A 19,026-nucleotide genomic window follows, 5' to 3' on the forward strand; every position below is an offset into this window, starting at 1 on the left:
TTCAAGTAAATGGGATATTAGACTGATAACTCAAGGAATCAACCAGGAATAATCTCATTTATCAAGTCATAGATTTGCATCATAATACAAATATTTATTAGTATTTTCTAAAATAATCACAATAATATTGTGTCAACTTACACGTCATTCTTTTGGGTTTAGTTATTGAAGTACTTTACCATACAGCAATCACACTTCACAAAAATAAATACCAAGATCTAAGCATATTTGGATGCAGGAATATTTTAGGTATATAAAATAATTTTTTAATTATAATTTTAAGATATTTTCCTTTCTGCAATCTGGTTTTAGCAGCCAATATTTGCACTGAAATAAGTTTGAAGCAGGAAATATCAGATAGGTTGCTTGTTCTGGTGCCTCTGTAACTGGGCTGGAACCATAGCAGCCTGACCCAGATTGTACACACTGCAATTTATAACTTATCAAGATGCTTAAATACTCTCAAAAGGAGTAATGGGGGTAGAAAACAGGATTCAATAAATAAATACATGAGCTAGATAAGGGTGTCTCCCCACACCTACCCCACTCCCATTTCTTTCACAGAAGAGCACATGGCCAATACTATCAGGTATTGAAATAAAAGCTTTTGTTCATTACTATGGTAGAAACAAAATAAGGTTTTTTGTTTCAGTAGGAAAATGTAATGCTATTGTGAAGCATGAACCACTGACCCATGGATGAGAACCCCATAAGTAAAGAGCATCTTAACTCAGTTTAGGGCATTTGTTTTGTTTGTTTGGGATGGCTTAGAGTGGAAGAGAAACATAAGATGTTTTATTCACATGTTTTTAAATCCAAGAATGCAGGCTATAATAACCATACATGGTAAAAATGATAAGTTTAAAACCACAGTCTTATTTGGGGACCATTTCCAAAATGAAACTGAAAAGAGGGAGATGAAGGAATATTCCATTTTTTAAGGTCTTATAGGTATAAAAACACAATTTCTAGGAAGTTAATTTTATAGGCCTGAGATGCTTTTCACTGACATAAAGAACACAGGAGGAGCAGGCTGGATAGGAAAAGTATGCCTTCTCCCTTTCGCCTATATAGCATAAATACCCTGTGGTGATTTAAGTGACCTCATCCAGTAGGCTTTAGAAAGAAATCTAGTCTGGAAACATAGATATGGGAGTCATTGGCATGTAGGTAGCAATTCGGGCCAGGATAAGTTAATCCTGTAGCCTTCATGGGTAGTCCAGAGCTGCGTCCACTACAAGCTCTGTGCCCAAACATTTGAGACTTTTTTATTTTTAGTCCCTATGGCTCACATTTGTTCTCATCATCAAGTTAATTTGAACTTTTGTTAATGATTTCGTAGGGTCACTGCAAACATGGAGAAATAAGCATTATTAATTTGCTTGAGGCGTTCGGAGCATTTGGCTCAGCAGAGCATGCAAAAATGACGTGCTGATTCTTCCCCATGAATGGCGCTTCGACCCTCCAGACCCAGCGTGCCCTGATCTAAGCGTTTCACGTTCTCTGAGCATGGGCTCCTATCCTGGCTACCCGATTTCTTTTTTTATATTATCACACCATCTTCCATCTCACCCAAGATTGAAACCTTTGAGTTTTGAACAATATAAACGTACTCTTATCAATAACTGCAATCGAGAAGTGTACAGGAAGGGAGACACATTTTACTATTTAATCCTATCAAAATGTTTTATACAAAATTAGAATTCCTAATAATAACAGCCATTGTTCTATAAATTTAAAACTTTAAATTCTCATTAATTGAAAAAGTCTATCATGCCTTTATGAAATGCTAAACTGCATGGAATAAAATGCCAGCTAATGGTTTAAGTATCTTTACAGGATAATCAAGGAATACTGGAGCCTCATCAAAATATGGTTATTATGGACTAATTTACTTCATGTATCCACTCTCATACAAAGAAGAATTAATCACTAAGCTATGAAAAGAATATCAGTGTCATTTTCAATTAAAAGTGTAATCCATTATTTTGGACCCTGCCGTGTGTCTGTCAGACATTTTTTTTTCTTCTCTTACTGTATGCACAACCCAAATATATTTTGTCTGATTCAGCCTTCTTAAGTGAGATAATATTTCTTACTTAACTACTTGAAGACCATCTGGGGTCTGAGTCCTCATTATGATAAATTAACATAAGTGTGTCATGGCTTAGGTAAGGCAAACATAAAAATCTATGTGTATGTACATATACTCGCACATATAAATTCACACACACACACACACACACACACACACTTCTGAGTGATAAAAGGCTAAATAAAATATTCCCCCTCAAACTACGTCTTCTAGACACTCGCCTGGAACCTAGTATTTCAGTCTTCATGATGCGCCATGGCTCAGGGACTGATTATAAGGATATGATAATTCAGGAAATTAAGGAACACACGCAGGCTACTCTCCCAGCAGGTATCCCTTCCCACAGAACAACTAGCACAGCTGGTCTGCTCAGCCCAAGTGCAGGCGCAGCACCAGGTCCCACTTCAAAATCACTCCTCAGCATATCAGAAACTTCATGTTTCAATCTTAGCAAATAGTCTTTAAAAAATATTCCTTTTGAAGTATTGCTTCGACTCTATGCTGGGATACGGAAGGGTCTTACAGGAATATATCGCATTATGTCATTTCATAATCTTAACTAAGCACCAAGCTGCACTTTAAAGCAATTGTTTATAATTCAAGATTATCAGTCAGTAGGTCCAGGCTTGTCACCATTTCTTTTATTATGTCAATTTTCTTTTCTGCAATGCGGACATGATACAAATTATTTTCTGCCCAAAAAAATCATTCGATGTTAATACCTGGTAGGTATTTCTTCACTTTTCTTGTTTTTATTGGCTTCAAAACAGCATAAATACGCAACTACAATATTGCCACAGGGACATGAAAGACAGTTTGAGGAATATAATGAATAATGTTGTAAATATTTTGTAGGGTGTCAGGTAGTCACATGTTGCATCATGGATGGGGAAGAGGCTTGATCACTGCATTGTACACCTGAAGCTGATGTTGTATAATATTGTATGTCAACTATAAGTGAATATATATATATATATATATNATATATATATATATATATATATATATATATATATATATGTGTGTGTATATTATATATATATGTATGTATATATATATATATATATATATAGTCATGGGACATGGAGTGTAGTGTGGGAGTGGAGTCAAGGTATTTGTAATAGATATGTATGATATTGGGGGGAAGTGGGGCAGCGGATTGGGGGAGGAGGGTTGTCACTTCGAGGGGTAAAGAGTATAACTATTGCACTGTGTTGTACAGCTGAAACTAATTCTAAAAAATGTGTATTTCATAATAAAAAATATTTTAAAATAATAATAATAATAATTTAATCTGTGTTCTTAAACATTTTGACAATAAGTAACTTACCCACTGGGGAATTAAGCCAATTAGATTACTTTTAGGGCACTATTTAATTCTGAAATTAGAATTCAAAGATTGTTTAACTACATAATTCATCCAGTCATTCTATAGTCTTCAAATTCCTTTCCTTCAAACTAAGATAAGAGCTATTCATAAATTACAAAACTCACCTGACCAAGATTTCACAACCGGACGTAGAGGAAACACTTGAGAGTGAAATGCACAAAGGCATGAGGGGAAAAAAGAAAGACTTAGGTGGACTAAATACAACATAATTTGCAAATAACTAAGAGTTGACTTGAAAGTGTAGGAACCCAAGGTGGCCATGCTATAATGTTTCATAAATAAATATGCAAAGTGTTTTTTGTAACTTTTGGAATCTTAAAATATATAAAGCTGCTGTCCTTCTGTAAGTACTTGGAGACTTTAAACTGTGGTGATATATATTTCTCCTCTCTTACCACCATTCAGATGTATCCCTATTGAGGCAGAGACAGTTAAGGCTAAAGACAACTATGGTTTAAAATATGTCTACCTAACTTCTTAGTGTGATATTGTACATTTTCATTTTAGTTAATCTCCCCAGTCATCAGTATCTGTAAAATGGACATAGTAACACTTAAAGGGCTTTAATGAAAGCAAATAAAATAAGCACATAAAGAACTTACAATGTGGGCCCAGCTGAGTGGCTCAGTTGGTTAAGAGCTCACTCAAGAGTGTGAGCTCTGGGCAACAGCATTGCCGGTTCAATTCCCAGCCCAAACTGAGCTGCTGCTGAGCTGCCAACAGGTGCAGGGTGGCTCAGCTAAAAAAAAAAAAAAAAAAAAAATCTTACAATGTCTAAAATCTGATAATAATGACTGACATTTATGGAGCACATAATATGTCATTTGGATTTACCATTTGTAGCAGATGCTGTGATGAATCCCATCACATGTGAGCCCAGTTCTAGTTGACAGATTCATATGTAACACTATGGTCCCTATCAAATTGCAGTGGTGTTTCTGCTTTGAGTCCCAAGACTTTCTCTGAAGCTGAGAAGACAGATCAGCCATGCATAGGCACAGCCCAGAGCAAGGGAAATTACCTCTCTGGGGCAATTTTCAACCAATGGGGGACAGGAGTTAGTGGATTAATTTCCAGCCACCCCATTCCCTGGTGGGATGATTCTAAGATGCCCCATCAGAAGGCTCCCCATAGAATTGAACCCCAGTTGCCCACAGTGGTAACCAGCCCATGTGTTTACCCTCTATTGGCTTTTCTCTCTTTCCACTGTTCTTCATCCCTTTTCTTTCCTAAAATCACCTCCTAAGTAAGCAACTGCACCCAAATCCTTGTTTTAGGCTCTGCTTTCCAAGGAGCTCAACCTACAAGTAAGACAAGACCTTAGTATTTACCAGACACTATGCTAAGTATTTTTATGATTGACTCATTTCATCCTCACAATAAACCTATACTTGTAGCTACTGTTATGAATTTTACTTTATATGTAAGGAAACTTAAACTTAAGAAAACTGCCTGAGGTCTCACAGCTAGTAAGTGACAGAGCTAGGATTCAAACCCAGAATATCTAGTTAGCCCACAATTTAAGTCACTATACCTGCTGCACTAAGTGCTCAATATATGTCAGAATTATATTGGTGGCTTTTTAATAATTAAGATTTCTGGGAGCCGAACAAGGCTTATTGAATCAGAAACTTCCATAGCAAAGGCTGAGATTGCAAGTTTTTACCAAGTTCCCAGATGACCAACTAAGGTAACTTATTTTGAATAATGAATATTCTTAACATCGTCTAGAAATGGCCCTCAGCAAATGTGCCTGGTTACCACTAACTATATTTAATATTCATCTGCATTAAAATTTGCATGAAGAAACTACCCATTACTCCAAACCAAGCCATATCATGGGACAGGGGGGAAGGAAGTGGCCTCAAAGCTGATTAAAGCAGCAAATCAGTGATTGTGTGGGAGAAGGGAATAATTGTTAGTCACAAGCATCCTGACCACAACTTGAAATCACCATAGACTCCAAGAGAGAAAAAGTGACAGGAAGCACTTTCAAAAACAGGCCCAGTGATGTAAGTAATGTGGTAGAGTACAGCACCTGGAAAACGCCCCGATGTAAATCTCATCATTCCTTGATGATGCTCAGTAAATGTGGATTAATTACAATTAGGCTCTGTAACAACCACAGCTCTGTGAACTTTCAGCTAGTGAAAGTGTTTTAGGAATCACTTCATACTTCCTGGATTTGCCACCTTTCTTTTAAGGTAGGAACCAGCAATTCAATTTCTCTTGGCTACAGTAGTTGTCAAGAAGGTTACAGGGACATTGTAAACTCAGTTAGGGTCCCCCTTTGCCTTTGGTAAGTTTCCATTAATCGAGACTGTAAGCTAAGCCCCAGACAAACACTATCTGTTTTAATTCTGACAATATTCCTGTGAGGTCAATAATTCTATCCAGACTATACGGATTGGGGAACTTTCAGTAACTTGCCCCAGTTTACAAAGTATACAGTGGTGGGGCCAAAATTTGAATTTAGTTCTTAATTTTTAATTGTTATTTTGCCCCTTCAGCACAACTTAGTATTTAGTCTTTCTAGAAGCACTCTGTTCCCTTGGCTGCTGTATTTACACCTTTCTGGTTCCCCTGCCTCACTGGCTTCTCCTTTACAGTTGTTGGTCCATTTGTTTCTTTTTGGCACACCACCAAATAAAAGAACCAGAGATCCTTAAAGCTCCCTTCCAGGCCTCTTGTCTTACCCTACACTTTTCCCCCGCTATGCTATCAAAATCAATTACTATACAGAAATATGACATTTAGATCTCTGAAACTAACCAGTTCTTCATTTTCCAGGCTCACAGAAATTCAGGTGCCTACCTGACATCTCCCTCTGGGTATCTCGATGACAACTCAGACTCAGTCTGCACAAACCAAACTCAGTTTATACTGCAGAGATGGTTATTTTCTAGGTTTCTTTGCCTAAGTATATGTTACTACCACCATCCATCCAATTGTACCACTCAGAAAACCAGAAATCTCTCTCCACATGCTTCTTTTTCTCTCAACCCATATTCATTGGTTCTATCTAGTCACTATTTCTTAAAGGTATATCATTATTTTTAGTTCTATGACTATTTCTCTAGTCCAAGCTGCCTTTATTTCCCTTGTGAAAACCTCCTAATTGGTCTATAGCATCAACTCCAGCTTATAAATTCAGGTCTCTACATTACAGTAAAGATGGTCTGTTCAAAAGACAAATTTCAACTACTGGTGACAAGATTTTCCAGAATGCTGACAATTTCCTGATGATGGAAACAAAACTAAGAAAAATCTTCCTATTTTCCCCAGAGTTGTATTCCTGAAAAAAATTAATATATGTTGAAACCATGCAAAATCAGCCTTATGGTCTGATTCTAGACCATATATAAGAGTGTTGTGTGTACATATATAATCTACTGAGTACTCAGCAGGACATTCAGTAATATTGAGGGATTCAGGACAATTCTTCTTTGTGAGGGATTGTGTCTTCATTTGGCATCCTCCCAAAGCAGACAATGAGACACGATATGGGTACGGGAAAGGAAGAAAAGAGAATAAAGGGTGAGTTAATGTGCAGGATATCAGTAAGGATAAATGGGGCCCAGCCAACTGAGCATCCTCTGAGAAGCCATGTGGAGCACACCTCCGAAGTATTTTACCCTAGGATAGGAAGTACCCACTGGGGTCTTTACTCCTCATTTCTGCTTGTAGCTAAGTAAACTCCTGTGATGCTGAAGAAAACTCTCAGCCAGAGAAGAAGAGATGTGAAGATGTTTGAGGTAGAAAATGCCTACTTTAGCTGGGAAGGGGCAGATAAGACATGTATTGCAGGAAAACCGGGGCTGGTCCTGCACACTAAATGCTAGTAGTACTCTCAATTCATAGTGACCTCAAGAAAAGGGGCCCATAACTTTTCAAAATGTGTCCTAGGATAAGCTAACACCCCCTTGGATAACCACTTATACAAGTATTTAATAAATAGTTGTTGAATAAGTCAGTTAATTATTAAAAACAATAAATTTGGTTTTTTTCTCTCCAAAATCTCCTTTTCAAATTCTAGTCTAAAATGTGTAGCTTTTGTGACTGAAATTAATTTATATTTTATATGAAGGGCAGTTTGAAGGAGATTTTTTAAAAGCAGATAACTGCTTAAATTTCGTGTCCACAATTCTTCCACAGATTTAATTTATTAAAAATAGACTAGAAGTATATCCATCCTTGGAAAATAAAACTGTATCTTCACCTGACTTATTAAATGAATTATTATGCTACTACCACCACTTCATATTGGACTAGTCTGTTATTTAAACAAACAAACAAAACCTTTTACTTTGTGCCAGAAAGGTAATTTCAGATGCAAGATGGTAAATTACACACTAATTTTTTTTAATTAACCAGGTGCTGGAAATATATAAATACCTCTAATCTACAGGGTACATGTTACCATATACAACCATTCATGGCGTTAGTGCATTTGAAACATCAAAGTACACCCAGGCACTAACTGCTGTGATGCCCGCCAATTCAACCTTCAATGCAGAATAACTCATGTGACTTTCCAGACTGTTTTATTGCTAGGCTCTGACAAAGGAGAAATGTTATCTGGCTTCCCTATAAAACGTAAGACACAAAACTTCTCAGTTTCTGCTGCCTGGTAAGAAAAATAGAATTAGCTCAAGCCAATGAGCTTATTTCCTCTGTCAAACCATAGCATGAGTAAATAGATCCTGGCAACGTGTGTTCATAAGGCAAACAGAGCCCTTGAGTTTCAGGCTGTGCTTTCTTTAAATGGGCGTTACCTCGAATACCTGAAGTCGGCAGTGTCTGGAGGCCACGGTCACCATGGCTGATTTCCAGTTGTGACTAATCTTTACTTGCTAAGACTTTAAACAGTTACAAATGCGCCATATATGTATGTTTTAATTATGGTAATCACCATGCCCTGACATTCACTCAAAGAAGGCATTCTATATTCACAGGCGGCACTCGGAGTGTCAGAACAGCATGCCCTTTACTTGGCTACTTTCTTAATAGCACATTTGCTTCTGTCAGTGACTCGGTGTCCTATGCCCATGTGGTGTGACTAATCTTTCTGGTCCTACAATTATTTTGTCACTATGATGGTTGAAGGGTGATCTATGAAAGACGGGTTTTTGGGTTTTTGTTTTTTTTTTCTTTTCAATATTGATGGCTCTGTCTGGCAGAATCTACAATATTAGTGGCAGATATTCTAATTTTTATGTATATTGTGCCAAATTTCAAGAGGAAAATTGCAGGCAAAGCACAAGCAAAATAGAACTCACTATAGGGAGCATTATGGAGAGTGGCTATTCACTTTCTTGTTATACCTATTTGCCTTTTAAAAAGGAGAAGGGAAAAAACAAAGAGAGAGCGGGGATAATTAATAGCATTTTAAATGTGATATTTTAGTAAATTAGCCACAAGGCTAATATTCATGAACTGTATCCAGAAAACAACTCATCGTGTTAAAACGAGGCAGAAAGGAATCCTTTGCACTTTAAGTTTTCTTAAAGCTATTAAATAGGTTTGTTACATCTAAAATGTCTACGATTTCCCATATCCTTAGAATGAAATTATTCGTCTATGGAACAACTTTAGAAAATTTTTTTTCAATGCAAGAAATCAACTATCAAGGTACATAATAAAATGAATCTGGAAATATGTTAATCCCCTACTTATTCAACTGTACTAGAGATTTAATATTGATATTGCTAGGAGCTGAACAGGAGCCAAACTAATTCCACAAAAGTGCTCTATCTGCATATTAACTACTGAAAATGCAGAGATACAATCCTATTTATGCCACTCTGCAGCATCTGATGTGATTTAGTTTTGCAATCTCTTCAGCTTTTTAAATGTGTTGCTATGCCCCCCTCCCACTTACCTGGAGATGAATGTTCCTTTCAGTCAAATTTTAGGACATCCAACATTACATGTCCTGAAAACGTAGATATTTATAGACATGAGAATTCATTGAACTTCACTGACATCCATTTCTTTTATTCCAATGTTTAATAAGGTATCCACTGAATTATGAATTTCTTTGAGAAAAGAAGTTACCTCCTTTATCCAGTCAACTATGGCTAGGTCATCTTTATGTCATACAGAGTGCCAGTAGTCTTCTTGAGAATCAAAGCACAAATTTGAGACTATAGTCTGAATTAAGGTTGACATGATATCAAGTTTTAATCATCAGAAAATAAATGATAAATTATTTTTCTATTTTCATAACTTCTGCATTTGGTTATAATGTCCCATAGAAGGTAACTTTGATTTTTATATACTCTCCAGAAATGATCTTAAAAATCCCAACTTCTCTTTGAAAATAGTCACATCATTTACTTTGTAAATTAAACAGCAAAATTTTAATTTCAAAAATGCCTTTACAAAAGGAACCATAAGAAGATTACTTTAATTCAGTAATTCTCGATTGAGGTTTTAGAAAAAACATGAAAGAATATCCGCAGAATGACTATCCCCAGAATCATATATTCTAGAAAAAGGAGGTCATGCTAGGGTCTTCCCAGCATTACAATATGGTAAATATATAGGGAGCTAGATAGCTAAATAGATAGACAGGTAGCTGGATCTACATATATAAACATAGATATAGATAGATGATTGATGATATAGATAGATATAGAGATGAGATAGAGAGAAGAGATGTGTGTGTGTGAGAGAGAGAGAGAGAGAAAGAGAAAGAGAGATGGAAACATAGATACAGTTTACATACATGTATATCAACTAGGTAAAGAAAAGCTGATTCAGTCTTGGATGAAGCGGATGCTATGTAGGACTTCCAGGAGACACCATCCAAAGTTTAGGGCCTGTGCTCTCTTTAGATGGATCTTACCTCTGATACCACCCAAAGGAGCATAGTCAAAAACTCTGAGATGAAAAGATTCATAAATTTAATACATATTTGAAAGGAGAAATCCCTTTTAAACCATAGTGAAACCTTGCTTTCAATTATGTATTTTACCTATGCCTATAAAAAAGGAATTTAATTTATGAGAATTAGGTGTGTACTCTGTCTTTAAGCATCTCATTTAGCTATTGACTTTGTGAGATGCAGCTACATACTGGAATTTCCTGGAATTAGGAAGAAAAAAGAAAACTATCCACCTGTGTCCTCTAGTTCCCATTTTTTCAGGTACAGGAACTTTTTCATAATACTCCTTATCAGAGATATGCTTCTTGATACTTTCTGGGTTGTGTTTTTTTGTTTTGTTTTGTTTTTTCTTTCCCCTAAGGAAAGGAACTGTTCTTGATTAGGACCAAGGGAAAAAGCTGAACAACCCTTTGTTATTCTTTTTAACCAATACAACCTTGATTATTTTCTTTCATACTTTAGGCAACCTGCCTGCCAATCAACCCTTTCCTTTTCATTCAACAAAGAAAATAGTGCAAATAGGAAGCTGCATCCTCAACACACATAACCCCAAACAGGGCTTCCCTCTGTATGTTTTAAACTACCTTTCCTGGACAAAGAAGTTAAAAACAGACTAAATAAATAGTACTGAGTCTAAACCTGAGGTAAATGAGGAAGAAGCTTCCGAAATATGAGCATATCTCTTGTCCCACAAGTTCCCAAGGTCACCACAGGATAGGAAACCTCAACACACACTTTAATTTGATATTTCTTCATGATATACTAGTGAATATTTAGATTTTCTTCAATATTATAATCCAAGAGAGTTTCAGTTCTGAAATAACACTCACTTCTAAGATAAGATTAAGTATTAGGACTATGTTTTAAATGCAACTAATAATAATAAAGAGTGAATGTCAGCAAAATTGTAGTAAATAAAAACAACCTGAATATCACTGGAGAATGCAGATCCAGAAACTAATGTTTAAGGTAGCTGTGCAATACTCACAACTTCCTTATACTGAAGAATACAGGCAGTTTCCTTTGCATATTGTTTCTCTTTTCATTTATTCATTGTACAATGCATATATATCAATGTGACTAGGTTACCGCTCTTCCAGGATTGTACATCACTGTGCTATAATTACATTGTAATATAAATGGCTAAAAAGACTGCATGAGTCAATCAGTGACCTTGATTTATTTTTCCAGGTCATGGAGATCCATCTTTGAACCTCATCAAAAATTCCAACTTAATAGCAGGTGTCAGCCTTTAATATTTCTCTGGTTGTCACAATTAGATTGTCAGAAAACAACCTTACAAATATTAAGGCAAATTGGAGAAAATTTTTATTTTTTCATCTTTGAATTATTTTATCAACTATCATAACAAAAAAGTAGTTTATATGACACAAGACAAAGAGGAAAGAGAAAAATGTTTAGATATATACTTGATACTCCGTACTCTCTTTTGGAAGCAGCAGACTGAGAGACCAATCATTTGTGGATTTGAAAGAGAGTAGGTATTCCTGGGTACCTTTCTAAGAATGGCACAGCATTTACAATTCCATCTGTTCAAGAATGCTACACCCGCTCTCAGTGCTCTAGGAAGCCTTTCAAATGTTATTACATTTAAAGCTGGACAGTACATTCAAGTACTGTCACATTACAGAAATCTTAGCCTGCTGGCCACCTTTTCAGTAAAAGCATGTGATCAAATGTGAGCCTAGGTTGGTAGTGTCAACATTCCCGTGTCAAAGCAAATTTGGAGCTGATGAAAACAAGCCCACGCTTGCTTATCAATCTGAGATAAATAAATGTTCCAGCTGGGCACACACATTTTAAATAAGAATTTGATAGAGACCTCACTTTCCAGAACAAATTCACCCAAGCATTTTTAACTTGTAGTTATCTGGGGCAGCTCTCTGTGATGGGCTGCGGCGAGACAAAGACATGGTGTGGGGGCTGCGAGGATGAGGGGAAGAGGAATCAGTGAACCTAAAATGGCAGCTACATCCATTGAAGCTGGGTAATTGTGTTTGCCCATTCAGAAGGGATCTTCTGAACTCCAGGCACACACCCCTCTGAGACCCTAAAAAGACAAGCACATAGAATTGGAATGACCTCTTTTTACCAGATGACTCTGGGGTTATGATGCCTCTTTTAATATGTTTGGAAGGCATAACCATGGGGAAATTCACTCCCACCTACTGTTTATCTCCCATTCATTTTGTCATCTTGTTCCTTAGGACTCTGTTCTAGGGCAGAAGGCCAGTGTGCGACATTAGGGATTTCAAGGAAAGCTATACCAACTTCTGCTCAGGATGCTTAGTTAGCCAGAAGAAAGCAATAGCAAATTTGAGATTAGATATAGCTAGCAGTGGGCTGGAAGAATGTGTAACAACCATCACTCCAGGGAGTTTGGTGGGGGAAGCCTGACAATTTCTGTGGTATGGCTGAGTTCAAGCTACCAACATGATGATGCACTGTGAGCTGGGAACTGAGGCAAGCAATCAGCTGTGTCAAGCCAGCTGCAGCACACCACTCACCTTAGCTCCTACAGTTCAGGAAACCATTCATCTCCATCCCCGATTTCCTATTTCTGAACATCAAAACCGGATTGACAATTAACATTCTTATATGTGAAGTTAACAAAGAGAAATTTGTATAAAATATCAATAGACCATGCAAAAGAAACACAGCTTTGACAAAGGCCCACTGGCCAATATAAGACCATTTTGTGATTTAAAATAAAAGTTTATATGGGTAAATAAACCATGAAATAAAGTAAAAATCCATGAGTCCATATTAAAATAAATAAATAAGTGAGAGTGGAGGAAAAGATCTCCCTTACTTTAGAATGTCAACTAGTAAATGCACAAGGAATGATGGAATTCGAAGCTTATCATTGTGCAATAATCACAGCCATTAATTCAGGCAGGGATGAAAAATTTGTAGGAGGAAAGGAATATCTATATGGTCTCAATATATCTTCTCACATATAACATGTATTAGTTACCCACTTCTTTGAAGTGAACAGAGGATAATACCTCCAAGGAACAATCAAAAGTCAACATCACCAATAATATGGGAAACAAAACACAACAAACAAATAAACAACAACAAAACCACGATGTCCCTCCTAACTCGATGCACTATGAAGGACACAATATGACTTCTGTGAAATTCTTGACAAAAATGCACAAATTGAATCAAATCATGAGGAAAAATCAGACAAAACATCAGGCAAAGCCATCAGTTATTCTTTACTATAACTGACATGTACTCTAAAGTATGTCAAAGTGGTAAGAGTGAGAGAAAAAAAAAGAGTGAAGAACTATTCTACACTAAATGAGTCTAAAAGAGAAACGACAACTGAAGACATTGAGTGAGATTGCACTGAAAACAGAGTTATAAGGGCAATTTTGGGACAGCTAGTGATGTTGGAAAATTGTGAATTAGGTAAATAGTGCATCATTTTTAAATGTCTTTACTTTGATGAGTGTATTATAGTTAGATAAGAGACACCTTGTTCTCAGGTAATACACACTGAATATTTAAGAATAAAGGAACATGGTACCTGCAACTTGTTCCCTCTCTCACGAAAATCATATTATACACACACACACACACACACACACACACACACACATACATATATATATGGAGAGAGAGAAAGAGAGGGAGAGAGAGAGGAATATAAATATAGCAAATGATATTTATGAATCTGGGTGAAGGGTAGATTTGAATTCTTTGACCTATTTTTGCAACTTTTCTGTTAGCAATTGAAGTAAAATATATTTTTTTAAATCAGCAATTGAGTTCATTCATTTAGCTATTTAATATGTCTTATATGCTCACAGCAAGCCAGTGACTTTGAAGGCATTGGGAGTATAAAGGAACACCTTCACAATACATTGTAGGAAAAATTAAATATGATTTTATAAATGTAGTAATGGAGTGTTGCTAAACAAGAAGACAAAAGAGTCCACTGACTCAATGCAAGGGGTCGTGGAAGGATGGGCAAGGAAGGCCTTCCAGGTGTGGTGATGCTTGGGCTGATTTTGGAAGGATGAGCAGAAGCCAGCCAGGTGGACGGGTGGGGTAGACAACTCAGATAGAGGGAACAGCCCGGGCAGAGACATGAGCACGTGGAACACTTGGCAGGATGGTGAGAGTTAGGGCAGAGTGGCGTTAATATCATGGGCTATGAAATGAGACTATTTGAATGCTATTCTTCTACTTCTTAATGCTAACTTACTTGACCTCTCTAAGCCTCAGGTATTGCATTTGTAAAGCAGGAATAGTATTAAGTTATTATACACATGGTTATTTTTTGGATGAACTAAAACAGTGTATGTAAGGCAGATAATGCGAGATAAACTTTCAAGACATTTTAGCTGCTGTTGCTATTATTGTTTTTGGATTTCAGGTAGTTAGAAATGGCCAGAGAGAGAGAGAGGGATGCTTGGTGGAGAGGTAAGAAATGTGGCCCTGCCTCTGTTACAAAGGGCATTTAAAATTATGTTAAAAAGAGCTAACCAACACTCATATGAAATCACCAAGAGTAGTATATGAATCAATCTATATGTTTGTAACACACAATGCCAACTATTTTTAACTAACCACTGTACATTTTTTTTTCTAGATCACCTAGTGAACTATGACGGTTATTTAGAACTGGAGTTTTTGTTTGTTTGCTTGCTTTATTTTCTTCCTCTTTCACTGAGCAGCTTGATTTATTACTGGGAGAATAGTACACTTTCCTCCTGGCTTTGCTTTCACATTGTAAACCACGATGATGGTGACTTTGCCTTGACCGGAGCTGGCTCACAGATACAGTCATGCAAACAAAAAGGAGACAAAGACACAAAATCTCGGCTTGTGTGAGCAGTGACGGGAGGCAACAAATGTCTCCATCTCCCCTCTTTTTGTGAATAATTTGGTGACCCTGACTCTAAAGCAGCCTAACAAATCTTAACTCCAGACTTCAGAGCAACCGTAATAAATGTTGGAATAGTATATCTTTGTGGTGAAGACCTTGGGCTCCAAAGTCAGAGTAGATTTAGACTCTGACTCTGCTGCCTACCAACATATTGACCCATAGGCCCATTTATCTTCTGCTGTACCCAGATCTCTCATCTGGAAAAAAAAAAAGGAGGGGGGGGGAGACAGAAACAGACAACTGCCTGTCATTGTGTTCCTATGAAAAATAAAAATATGCATGTAAAGCTCTTACATATATAGAGTGGTGATGACAATGATGAAGATGATGAAGATGGTGATGGTGTTATAAGCAAAGGTAGCATCAGTTTTCAGGTTAGACAGACACGCATACTATTTTCAGTTAAATGTGTTTGAAATTAGTAATAGAGAAATAAAATTGAGTTTTTGTCTCATGAAAATAAAATGTAATGGAAAAAAAGAAGAAAACTAAACCAAGTTCTGCAGTTCAATATAAGAAAGATGTGTGGCTATGCAAGATGTGACAGAAACATACAAGAGAATTGTATAAAAGAGACTGAGCATTTAGAGAAATCTGGTGGGAAATGTCAAGGTGTCTGAAATATTTCTAGACTCAAACTAGAGAGTTATCTTTTTGAAGAAGGGTATAGGAAAAGTAAAGACAGTGTAAATATACAAACCCACAACATAGTAAAATGAAAACAGCATTACAAAACCAGGAATCAAGAATTAATGGTTAAATGATTGATCCCTAGCTGAGGCAAGCTTTTACATGTAGGAAAACAGAAATCCCTCATATTAGCCTCTGAGGAGAAAAATAATGGCAGATGTGTTAATCTCTCCCAAGGGAAGTCTGGGTTTACTCAATATGGCAACCCCAGATTCCATTTCAAGCACAGCGGCCATGAAAAAAAGGTCAGTCTTAGAATATTAGTCTCTTAGATCGTCAGAGCTGAGAGAGCAGCCAGGTCGGTTACCTAAATGGCAGTCACCATCACAATTGCATTAAAATCATCTGGGGAGTTTTTAAAAATGTATACATTCCTGGGCACACTCTTAGACACTTTGAGAGTGTTGGTCTAGATAGGACCTAGGAATTTCCCTCTTTGCTTTGACACACTATCTCAGACTACTACTACCACCATGTTGTTCTGACAAGTACTACATTTGTGAACTCCTCAGCAGTCACCTCTTTTCCTGTAAGCCCAAAGAGAAGAAACATTTATCTTAAAAATCTGAAAATCTGTGACAAAATTAGAAGGAGAACCCAGGTCTTCTCATTCCCCAAACAACAAACACTTTTCCTACTGGATTGTAGAAATTGGATAAGGTAGTACCACCTTTTGCACTGGCTTTTTCATGATGCCAATCAGAGTAACTGTTAGAATCATCCTTTTGAAATACAGCAGAGCTTCAGATCAGGAATCAGAAAATAGATGTGGAATGTTCCTGATTGCCAATCTGTTGCGTTTATCCTACACATAATTTTACACATGATTTGTAATACCTTTACACTGTCCATACCCTCTCCAATTGGCCAAAAACTGCTCCACAGACAATTGTTTTATACCCAGATGTTTTTATTTATATAATTTTTAGTCCCACCCCTTGGAAGCACTTGAGTTTATGACCTAGGTGCAAAAGAACCATTAAAAGACAAAAATCTTTACCAGAGGGTAACTCACTAGCACTTTTTGAAGAGATGAACACAGGTTATTTAATCAATTTGCCTAAAAATGCTTTAATATTAAAAATGCAACAAAGTTGCATAGGAAAAAAATAAATCTCAACATGCCTTTCAAAGCCATGGCATCTTTCTCCACTCTCCATACTTTACCATTGATCGTACCAGATACCTCTTTCTCTTTAGACATGGCTGACTAATTCAGAGCTGGATACCTAATCCAGGGCTGCATTGGTTCCATCAGATCCTCTCTCTGAGTAAATGGCAATTGGTTACACTTAAATATGGAGTCAGTGAAATTCAGGTACTAGACCTGTAAAATAAGTAGCATCAAACATAGGGGTTACTTTTGGCGGGCAAGATGAGATGAGGGCTCCCCTGCAAATAGCAGAGTATATACTCTCCAAAGATAAAGAAAAAAAAGATGCATGAGAGAATAGAGATATATACATGCCCTCCCAGAGAAAAACAGATGGAGAGGATAATTGCTTTTATTATAGATGATCTCCTAGGCCCTTTTTCCAGTTCCACATAAGGCATGGCTACAATTTCTGCTCTTGGCTTTGGACAGATGGCCATTCTCATTTGCTTAGATTAGTTGTAGTGGGTTTCAGTTTCTTACACCAAACAATCCCTGGCAAAGACAGCCACCTAGGGATAAGCTCCAAACAGGAGAGTAAGGATCGGGCTGAACAAGCTGAATTTGGAGGTCAGCTCAGAGAGTGCATCCCCATAGATTGTGGGGTCATCAGGAGGGCTTGGATTCAATGGACTTTGGTGGGGGGAGTGAATTGGGAGAAATCAAGGGAAGATTCACTCTCATGAAAAGAAAATTTGGGCAAGGGAGGGTGCAGCTTATAAAAGTGATGATACCAATGACCAATTTTACCTACTTCATAATTTTAAAAGATGCTGTCCCTGAGCCTATGAAACATCTTTTTTAATTAAAAAAAAAGTATCATTCATTTCTTCTCAAAGAATGAAAATCTTTTCAAAGCCATCAAAAGATGCAAGACTCTTTGGAGGTATTACCATCTACTAAATTAATTAGCAGCACTCGAACTGAAATATACCATTGCAGAGACTCTATTTACTTATTTAGTCATTTCCATTACAAAATATATATATATATATATATATATATATAGTATTTTTGACATTTTGGTTATGATGAACTTTGAGGTATAATCTGAAGTATAAACAAACTTATTTGGAAACCACTAAAGTTCTATGTGTGACTCAACCACTCTAGAGCCTACACAACTCTCAGTAAACACAGTAGGAAGACAGACTGTTCCTCATGGTTCTCTCTAGCTCAAACACTCCCTGATTACAGATTACTAAACTGCAATGGAAGCCAATTCAGATACCCCATGAGTATGTGGGGCCGGTAGCTCTGAGCCTGAGAAAATGCCCAGTCATTCATGCTCTTACTACAGACCTCCCGCCCTTTGCTCATACCCCAGGAAATGTGCTTGTTCCTCTAAATCTGTTTTCATGCTCAGCACCCTTTCTTAAATGCACACCTGAGGTGGCAGTGAGGAAGAGACAAGATTCCCTCAAGTTCACGTTTACTTTCCTTAGCCCCACGTGAAAACATTTTCTCTAAGTCTGACCCTTGTGGTGAAGAATGAAGAATCACTCTGCAGTCTGCTATTTGGATTTTTTTATTATTTGGCTATGATCAATTTAATAGATTCCTCAGTCGAATTAATGATCTTGGATTAAGAAATTTTTAGTGCTAGCCACAGAAAGGTCATTCATTTGCCTTTTTATTCTTCTAACATTAAGTTTTGCTATAATTATAATTAGAAAATTATCTTTGGACCTGGAACTATTAGCAATTTTGTTGTAGAAGTCAAGCAGATCAATGTAGTTCTAATATTGTAAAGTTCTTAGAAAAACTGAATGTAAAATCCAAATGAACGAATATATCCACTATAATGCTTACTGAAAATGTATGCTTAACCATTGTTTCCTTAGATTGAAGGTACATTTTTGTGACATAGAAATGAGTTGAAGGC

The sequence above is a fragment of the Hipposideros armiger genome, unplaced genomic scaffold, assembly GCF_001890085.2.
Source record: "Hipposideros armiger isolate ML-2016 unplaced genomic scaffold, ASM189008v1 scaffold_60, whole genome shotgun sequence".
Classification (NCBI taxonomy): Eukaryota; Metazoa; Chordata; class Mammalia; order Chiroptera; family Hipposideridae; genus Hipposideros; species Hipposideros armiger.